The following is a 10,446-nucleotide window of genomic DNA, read 5'->3' on the forward strand; positions in this document are numbered from 1 at the left end:
CTGTTATTCCAGAATTTGAAGGTGGGTGTGCAGATTATATTCCCACAGTGACACTCACCAGACTTTAAGCCTAGAGCGGGACACACAGGCTTTACCCTTACTGAGCCATTGCATTAATTCTATACCCGCCACTCCTTTGCCAATGACTATAGGCAAGTCACCAACTTCTCTGAGCTTCATTATCTTCTTGTGTAAATTAGAGACATATTAACATATCTTTTAGCTCACTTAAAAGGTTAAGCTTAGTGCCTCTCAGGAATGCAGAAGGAAAAGGTGGCCCCATACCTGTCAACACCCAAATAGCTGTCTACCTCTGGCTTGGGATCCTCCCCGTAGAACTGTGTGGAAGCCTATTTTATCTGTTTTTTTGGTCTTCTCTCTCTAGACTGTCAGAGCCTTGATAGACCCCAAATTCATTGTGTGATATATTTTATACTCAGAATGTAAGATGGGTCCAGAGAAGTAGAGTGAAAGGCTCAGGGTCATACAGACGGGTGTCTGCGTGGTCCTTGCACCTGGTCTGATTAGGTCCCGGCTCAAATTTGTTAAAGCCTGGCAGACACTGACACATTCTAAAGCAACTGAATATTTCAATCAACCAATCTAATTCGAATCTCAGCTTCTCTTCACTAACTCTCACAAATTGTGATAATTTAGAATTTGTGAGCTGGCTGAACTTTACTTTTGCATTTTCCATGTAAAATCTTAGCAAAGGCAATTATTTCTGAAGGAAAAATTTCCATGGGGATGGTTAATTGATATTAACTATATTAACGTGATGCACCCATGGCAAAGATTAATATTGATTATTAGAAGTAAGTTATTCTAAGCATATCTTTGATAAGCAGCAGCAATAGGCACTTGTAGAGAATGGGGGCAGAACATATTTCCTCACTTCTATCCTGTAATTCACTATTTTATCTGTCAACTGGAATCTTTGAGCCCCTCCCCATAGCCTACTCATTCTAGTTGTTCCTTTCTCATGTGCTTTTAAATGGGACAGCCCCCTGCCTCTGCCAATTGCTGTGCCATTACTCATGTTGATGATTAAGGCAGAGAGGTGAGGAGAGATCTAGAGCCCAATCTTAGATTCCTTCACTGAATCTTTAGGTCCTTGGGCAGGTTATTGACCCTTTTCAAGCATTTCAGTGTCATTCAAGTCTCTTTTTACTCTGGCCCCACTTGCTTTCATAACCTCAGATCCCATATAAATTGCACACATCCCCTCAGCTCTAATCAAACATACTTACTTTCCATCCCAGGAACAAGCTGCATGCTCTCCTTCTTCCTTCTTTGCTATTAAAACCCCATGTATCTTACAAGATCCAAGTGAGAAACTCTTTTTCCTATAAAATTGGTTGTGAGTCTTCCCTTACCATCATTTTGGGGGCTTTTAATCACATTCTGTCTGACTTTAGAATTCCTGTAGACATGTCTTTTTTTCTAATACTAGATTGTAAGTGCTTTGAAGGCAGAGTCAGTGCTGTTTATACCCACATAAATTCACAGTGTAGACTCCAATCTACATAAATTCTCCACTGAAAGTGGAGGAGCTGAAATTCTTAATTGGGGGTTCTGAGGCAAAGCCCTCATGTGATGATTGATTTTATGTGTAAACTTGAATAGATTAATGATATTCATATAGCTAGTAACACATTGTTTCTGGATGTGTCTGTGAGGGTGTTTCTGGAAGAGATTAGCATTCGAATCAATAGACTGAAAAAGAAGGATCTTCCTTCAGTAATGTGCATGAGTATCAATCAATCTGTTGAGGGCGTAGAATAACAAAAGGGAGAAGAAGGGGAAATTCACTCTTTTTGAGTGGGACACCCATCTTCTCCTGCTCAAGGATATCAGAGCTCCCATTCTCAAGCTTTCAGACTCTGAATTACACCACCATCTTTCTGGCTTTCCAGTTTCCAGCAGCAGATCATGGGACTTCTTGGCTACCATAATCATGTGAGCCTATTCCCACCCATCTCACTCTACCTCTATATATCATCTCCATGTCTATATCTATGTCTATGTCTATGTCTGTCTCCTACTAGTTCTGTTTCTCTGTAGAATATTAACAGAGCCTGTCTGCATCCTATGAAATAGAAGAAAGAACCTCAGTTCCCCTGGATTTTAAATGCAGATAATATCCTGGGCTTTGTGTTATCTAGGAGGGTGAATCATAAACTGAAGAGTTATGAGATGGTTCTGGCCTTCTTGGGTGAAAAGGCAGGAAATTTGACAGTTTGGTAGCAGGCTTTTTTTTTAGGGACTTTCCCATGGAGTCTAACTCTGGATCTTGTGGATGTCTTGTCTCAGGAAAGCCCATTCCTGTACTTTAGAGATGGGCAGGGTTCTGAGGCTGTGTGGGGCCTCAGCTGGTTCCCAGTCAGCCTTTCATCCCATTGACATCCATTTTCCCAATCTTTTCATCCAGTGTCTACTTGGGAAATATCTATTGAATCCTACTATGTATGTTTCATGCACTGGGCTAGGCACCAGACACCAGTTTTGCCCTCCAGGAAGAGGCAGGCACTGAAACAGACAATAGCCCAGGGGATCTGAGAAATCACACTTCCTGCTTCTTGCTCTGTCTTGACAATGGATAGCATTAACTTATGGTAATATCTAAGGTCACATTTATTCTCTGGCCTTAGTTTTTGTTCTATACACAAAGTCATTGAGCTGGGTTAAATGGTCCTCTAGAAGTTATCTCCCAATACTCACCTCTTGATGACTTCATGCTCATGCTGCTGGTCATCATGCCAGTCCTCATAATATTTTCCATGTTCCCCAAAATGGCAGTCTTCCCTAGAGCACTAAGCTCCAACAGGCCGAGGCTTTGGCACTGGCAGGGGTTGACTCTGAAACTTCTACAGAGGTTCTAGGCCTTCTAGTAGTGTCTTAGTCCATGCAGGGCATGGCCAGGCCTGTGCTGGCCCCATTGCTTGCCTTCTTGTCTAATCATGGTGGAGCTGCTTCCTGTGAGCATTGTGCCAGGACCTGGGAGGACAATGGTGAGCAAGACCAGATACAGTTCATCCTGAGATAAGAGCTCAAGAGCAAGAAACATAGTCCTAGGAGAGCAAGTATAATGAGGATTGAAAAATGAGTTAAGCAGCATGAGATGATTATTGAGAGTTGTTTCTCAGAGAGCAATGAGTCTGGAAGCCACGTGGAAGTGGACTGAGGAACAAATAGGAATTGAAGAAGTAGAGGTGGCCAATGTGTATATCTTTTGTTCAGTGAGCAAGGTTAGAAGGAAACTTTTATTATTAGTTTTTTAACTGTACTGGGGTTTGAACTCAGGACTTTGCTTTTGCTAGGCAGGAGCTCTACCACTCCAGCAACATCACACATCCAGCTCTTTTTTTTGCTTTAAATATGTTTTGAATAGGGCCTCATATTTTTGCTGGGGCTGGTATGGACTGTGATCTTCCTCTTTACGCTTCCTGTGTAGCTGAGATTGCAGGCATTACCCACAGTTCCTGGCCCTACCTTTGAGGTCTATTATGGTAGGTGTTTTAAGAGAGGTTACAGTGCTTGCTTTGGCAGCACATATACTAAAATTGGAACGATACAGAGAAGATTAGCATGGCCCCTGAGCAAGGATGACATGCAAATTTGTGAAGGGTTCCATACTTTTAGCAATGCTAGGACTCTCCCTGTATAGCTATCCTTATCTCAACTATCAAAAATGCTTTGTCTTTCTTATTATTGTTTATACTCTCTCTTCAACAAAATTAGAGATAAGGGCAGAACAGTTTCAGCCTAGAAGTGAGGGGGTGGGGGGGAGAAATGGCCCAAACATTGTATGCACAGATGAATAAACAACAAAAAAGAAAGATTACAAAAAAGACCCACAGACATCATTTTTTTGGAATCCTTAGAACACTCTTGTGAGATAGGAGGGCCAGGTTTTACTCCCATTTGGCAGAGGAAAAAATATGGAGATCTAGAAAGATGCCATATCTTGAGTATTCACAATACAGCCAAGACTGGAACTGAAGTTCTAGAATCCTTGTCCTCCTTTGTTCCCAAAAGCCTGGCTGTTAATGGTTATCTGAATAAATAAGGATTGTTCTCAAGACTTCTTTAGTTCTTAGTTCTCTACGCAGTACTTTAAGATTCAGGACCATGGTCAGCACCCACACACCCTTCCATAAATGCTGAAGTGTGCCTAGAGCCTTAGCTTTTTTATACGTTGGTTTTCTCAATAAATATCAACTGAATATCTATTAAGTTTAAAGCACTCTGAGAGGTCCTGGAGAAACATACTGGAAAATGCCCTTAAGGAGCTCACAGACATGGACATGGAGTGACGCAGACATGGAAGACACAGACATGTGATATGTACCCAGGGGGAGTGAAATCATAAAAGGAAGGGGGAAAGGCAAAGGTTTCCTGGAGGAGACCCTGTCTGGGGTGAGTCTTGCAGAGAGCAGATGGCAGGCACTGAGGAATTACTGAAAGTTTTAAGCAGGAACATGACAAGGTCACATGTGTATTTAAGAATGGGTGGGGGGAGAGAGAAGAGACAGGCAATGATTCAGGAGACTGAGTAAGAAGGTGCTACCCCCAGCACATTCTAAGAGACATAGCTAAGTTTTAATCTTACCTGCAAGAGTGAATGGAAATATTTTGGACTTTACATGTTTGGGCATAGGCAATTTTAACTATCTTGACCAGCTGAAGCTGATATTGTGAGGGAATGTAGTTGCTGGTGGACAGGAAGAAAATGAAATGCAGAGAAAGAAGGAAGGAGGAGAATTTGATTTTGTTAAACAATCACCATGCATCAGCACCATGCTAGGTGCTTTCCCCATACTCTCATTTAATTCTCCATTATCGCAGGAAGTAAGTAGGTCCCCAGTTTTCACAAAAGGAAACTGAGGATCAGAGAGGTTAATGAACCCAAGACTGCGTGGCTCCAAATGCCTCCTGTTGCTTCCTTATGCATATGTTGTTTTGGTGAAGAATGCAGTGGAGACTCAGCTGACAAAGGAGGAGAAAAATGGCTCCTGGGCACCCACCTCATAAGTCCCCTGTTCACATATGAATGAATAATCACATTAAGCATTCTTTTCTCAGCTCTTAAGTCCAGGACCTTTAGAAGGCCACAGAAGGACTCGGTATCGGTGACATACTTCTGGCAGTGTGGGTTTTGCTTTTTCTTTACTAGTCCATGGTACCCTGTCTTGCAGAAAAGAGTGCTTCTCTGTTCAGGGATAAGAAGATAAGAGGTTGTATATTGGTGCCAATTGCTTGCTTTGACACCCCTGAGGTGCCCTTGGCCCCCAAGTTTTGGAGGCTGTGTCATTCTCGTTGGGGTTTTTGTAGCGGCTGTGGTGGCGTCTGCCGCAGAGCCTGAGGAAGCTTTATGGAGATGGTCACACTCCAGTGCCCAGCCTACTTGTTGGAACTTTCCAGAAATATTGCACTGCAGACATTTTCCACGCCGTTATGCTAATGGAATCGGGAAAAATCAATTGTCCTTAAGGAACAGGGGAATGAGACGTGCTGTAAATGCCACGGGATGAGTGATTGGTTGATTGCTTGCCGGCGATCGGGGCGCATCTCATCCCTACGTTATTCTGATGAATTTTTATGGCATGCCTCCTTTCTTGCTTGCTTTCTCCCTCCACTCCCCCCTTAGCTGGGGAAGGTTTATGGCTTGCAGCTTCTCAGTTGATTGAATGCAGCTGGCATTGTTGCAGCAGAGGACAAATAGGTACATTTGCTTTACAGGCTGAGAAAGTGGGTTTGGAGAAATTGCACCACCACAGTCCCTCTGCAACAAAGGCACTCTTAAAAATGCAGATATTTTTTATGAAATGACTTTACTCTCCTTCTTAGCTATCCCTAATCTTCCTATCAGAGGAAAGGGTCAAAAAAAAGAAAGAAAGAAAAGGTTGGGGGAAAGAAATGTATGGCTTGTGATTCTGCAGAAATCCATTTTTCATTCTTATCACAAAGGAAGCTAATGAAGCCATTTCATTAGTATTCATTTTAGGCCGATGTGATTTTCTCCTCTTTGTTACTACAAAAATAAATAAATAAACAGTCAATCTATGTCTGGGAAACTATCCATAAGGCAGCTTGGAGCAGAGGTCAGCGTTTTCTGGAGTGAGTGTGTACCGCATTCAGCAAGGGCCAAGAAAATGGATCCAGCTCAGCTAAGGGGCACCTGGGGTCGGGATGAGACCAGGTTTGTGTAGAGACAGGTCCCTTGGGTTTCAAAGCTGGTGTCCGGCTTGGCCGTGTCAGTTTATGGACTGGAGAAAGCAATCAGACAGTTTTCCACTGGGAGTTAGTTGCAGCTGGTACTCCCAGTGCCTAGCTGTTGGTCTGATGCTGGGGATTTCGGTTCTAACCAGGGCATCGGGGAGTTCCTTCATCGTTTTGTTCTTTCCTGTTTCTTCCTCAAGGTCAGCTAAGTCTTATTGAAGATTGGGAAATCTGATTGGTTGACAATCTGGGAGTGTTTGGGAAGAGGAGATTTGGGGACATTTGGGGACACAACTGTTATCTTCGTCCATCCAAAGGGGCACTGTGGACAGAGGAGTAGGCTTATTGTATTGGGCTCTGGAGGGCTGAATTAGGATTGGTGGGTCGAAGTGACAGAAAAGCAGAGAAATCTGTCAGATTTGTGATAAAATTTCAGATCAAGCATGTGCTGAATGTGTCCATAGGCAAGTTATTGATGTCTCTGAGCTTCTGCATCCACATTTGGAAGAGGAAGCAAATTAGAAAAAAAATCAAACTATTATTAGGTACCATAACTTACAGTGCTAAGAAATGGATATTAGTGATTCCTTTGCAGAGAAGAGGAAACCTCAATTCAGAGAGACAGAAGTAGTGCAACCTCTGGGAAACAGGGTTTCTGAGACCAGAGCTCTTTCCCTCCCCCAGTCAAGGGACTCTTTATTCAGCTGCTTCTTGGAACTGCTGTGAGGAGGAGGAAAGATATACCAGCCATAAACTTTTTGTTCCTGAATAATAATTTTTACCCAGTTCCCCTCAAATAACAAGTCCTTGGACATATTTCCATCTCCCTCCTTTACCATTCACAGAGGCAATGCCCCTTTTTACTCTCTGCACTTATTTCAGATGTTTCAGCAATTCCAGACTTGCCTTAACGTGCCAAGTCCTTTGATACTTTCTGTCTCTGGCTTGCACTACTGCCCCTCTGTGGAACATTCTCCTTTATCTTTTTCATTTGGAGAGTTCTTACTTACACTTTGACTCAGATGCCACCACCTCTGGGAGGACTTCCTGGACTCTGCACAGGACTTTTGTTCTCTTTGTGCTCTTCTTGGGTCACTGTGTACTTGTTTCTAGGTACTAGCAATACAAAGAACAGTGGGAATCATGGTGTCAGGCTGACCTGTATTCAGATCCCAGCACGTGTATGATTATGAGCAAGTTACCTAAACTCTTGAGGCTTGATTTCCTCTTTGATCAATGATGATAATGATAGTACTTGCCTCAGAAGGGTATTTGGAGACTCAGTGAAACTGTTTGTATTTTGCTCACTGCCTGGCATATAGGTGACCTTAAATAATATAAAAATAAATGAATGAAGTTTCTTTTTTGTTGGCTGGAAATCTTGAGAGAGACAATTGAGGACGCCCCCCGCCCTCTTTTTTTTCAGTTCCTTTACCCCTGTCCAGTTTCTCCTAGCTTTAGGTTTCCTCAGGTGTTCTGTGCATGATAATACCCAAATGTGCCAGGCAATTGGAGGCAAACCCAGGATAGAACCAGAGTGTCTGAGGCCCAGTACAGGGCTCTTTTTAATCCTTTCTCAACTAGTCAGGACAGGTAGCTTCCCAAGGACAGGGTTTACATTTTCTCCATTGATCTCCCTTGCTTTGCCTCCTATGGATCAGACCCTGCAGTGAGGTCTGTGAGGTGTCATGGGCTCACTGGAAGAATATCTGGAGTCCACTTCAATCCCTGCCTGTTGGTGTGACTTTAAGGCCTTTTCTCATCCATCATGGACTGATAACACTCCTGGTAGACCTACTGCACTGCGCTATGGTTAATGAGAGAGGAAGAGGAGGTTGCCTCATGATATGTGTGCATGAAGAGATTGCCTGCTTGTTGTGGTAGTTGTCGTTATTGCTTCTCAAAATAATAATAATAATAATAAAAAAGTCCCCATGGCCAAGGTCCTGGAGCCAGTCTGTTAGAGGAGATGGCTCTGCCCTTGAAAGCCACTCTCCTGGTCTGGCGTTTCCTGTGGGTAATTTGAAACTGGGGCTCAGAGAACTGAACTCCAGTTAATGGTTTTCAATAAAGAATTAAGTGCTACTCATCAGGCTGGCGCTGGGACCGGTTTCCCGGAAGGGGGAACATGGCGGGGGAGCAGTCGCATGCGTTTAGGGATGCGTTTGCGTTTTCCGGTCAGTTAAGCAGCCTGATGAAAAAGGGATAAGATCAGGCCACAGCAGCCAGAGGGCAGAGGGGGTGGGCCAAACCCTCTCCCTTCCCTCCCCCACAATCCCCGGGCTGCAGGGAGGGACTAATGGTTGCCATTAGCGCTAGATCAGCTGTTTCCACAGAAAGCCTGTCAGGCACCTGGCTAGCACCCCCTCCCTTGCAGCAGCCCCCAGGGAAAGGAATGCTGAAGCTTTTCTGACCGTGCTGCCTCCCACACCAGACACCACCATTAGAACAACCAAAGCTCTTGCTATCCGCTTTCTGACTAAAATGACTCCTTCAAGCTTTATCCACACCTCCAAAAGATTGCAATTTCTTTTATCACTTTTTTTTTCTTTTTCATGTGAGGTACATAGAAGTTAGGAAGGCTGCCCAGGGTCACACAGCTCCTGAGTACCATCTGAGCTTGAAGCACAGGCTCCAAAAGTCAGCAGGGGAGTCAGCAGGGGAGGGCCATTGGTGCCACCTCACAAACGAGGCTAGGGGCTTGTTGTACTGATGCCAGGTATTTGGCAGCAGGTATCAAAAGGCTTAAAAATGTTCATTCTGCATGCCCTCCTACTTCCTTTTCTAGGAACTTGCCCTAATTCTGCCAAAAGAAGACAATTTTAATTAAAGGAAAAGATTGATTATTTACATTATCAAGTGATAGGAAACATTTTCAGCATCTAACCTAACCATGGGAAAGGGTAAGTAAAGGCTGGTATTTACATTTGACACAGTCAGCAGCCATGAAAACTAAAGTTTATTTATTTATTTATTTTTGTGGTACTGGGGCTTGAACTCAGGGCCTATACCTTCAGTTACTCCATCAGCCCCCACCCTGCTTTTTGTGTGACGTGTTTTTTGAGATAGTGTCTTGCAGACTATATGCCCAAGCTGGCTTCCAACCACGATCCTCCTGACCTCTGCCTTCTGACTGGCTAGGATTATAGGCATGAGCCACCAGTGCCCAGCAAAACTAAAGTTTTTGAACGCAACATGGTAACCTGGAAAAATGCCTGTGATAAAATGACAAATAAGAAAAGAAGTAAGACCCAACTGTGTGAATCATAAAATCTCAAGTATGTTCCAAACTTGCAGGAAATATGCAAAATAATAGTTGTTATGTTAGGATGATGAAATTGTAGGTGTTTTCCTTTGTTTTTCTAAATTTCCACAATGTGTTGCTTCATTATAGTTAAACTGATGGACTTGTTCCATGATATTATTGGATGATCTAGGAAAGCTACACACTCTGTATGACTCTTAATCTTAATTAATTCTTAATCAGTATAATGTAGATAAACCTTTTTTTAGGATTGCTATATTTGATAAAATAAGAGACATAATGTACCTAGTCCAGTACCTGTGCCCTTTGATTAAGTGACATTAATTACTCCCTTGAGGCTTATTCCATTTCTCATATCTTGTTTTCTGACTTATTGAAGTTTGCACAGTGAGGATGAGACAGCCAGGTCCAAATCTGTAATCCAAGGTGGGAGAGATCTCAGAGTCAAGTGTAGATAAGTACATCTTCTATTGCCTGACACCATCCAAAAGAATGAAGGCCAGCACTTCCAAGGAAGGTCAACTGGACCCCAAGTCCTGAGACAGCTCTGAGATATGCTTTCTCCCAGGCCATGTCTGGGAAACATACCCAACTCAGCTATCCTCCGGAGGGCATCTCCCCAGAACTTTGGTGGGACATGGAGACTTGTGGATCTGATGCTGTCTGCTGGGCCCACCAGTCATCAATTTCCTCATCCATTTGTCTCATTTGCTCACTCACTCACACACTAAGTGAGTTGAGAGTCTGCTGTAGTAGATTCTTACTGGTGTTGACTCTGTGTTTACGGGGGTTGGGAGTGGGTTCTGTACCAGGGGCTTTCACTTCTCTTAGCTTACTGAATTCTCACATCTGCTCAGGAAGAGGTTCACTGAGCAGGCATAATTGCAAAAAGCAAGGGACACAGGATTGTCTCCTCCTATAGTCAATCAGTTAGTCCCCTCACCCTGCCAGACACCCTT

General features: G+C 43.4%; 1 non-coding gene across 1 annotated transcript; it reads left to right on the forward strand.

The window, feature by feature from the left end:
- Positions 1-3,533: 3,533 nt before the first annotated feature.
- LOC141425136 (U6 spliceosomal RNA) lies at positions 3,534-3,640 on the forward strand. The gene has a single exon (XR_012450228.1). It is a non-coding gene; the product is annotated as a U6 spliceosomal RNA (small nuclear RNA).
- Positions 3,641-10,446: the final 6,806 nt, after the last annotated feature.

This window comes from Castor canadensis, chromosome 7, assembly GCF_047511655.1.
Source record: "Castor canadensis chromosome 7, mCasCan1.hap1v2, whole genome shotgun sequence".
NCBI lineage: Eukaryota > Metazoa > Chordata > Mammalia > Rodentia > Castoridae > Castor > Castor canadensis.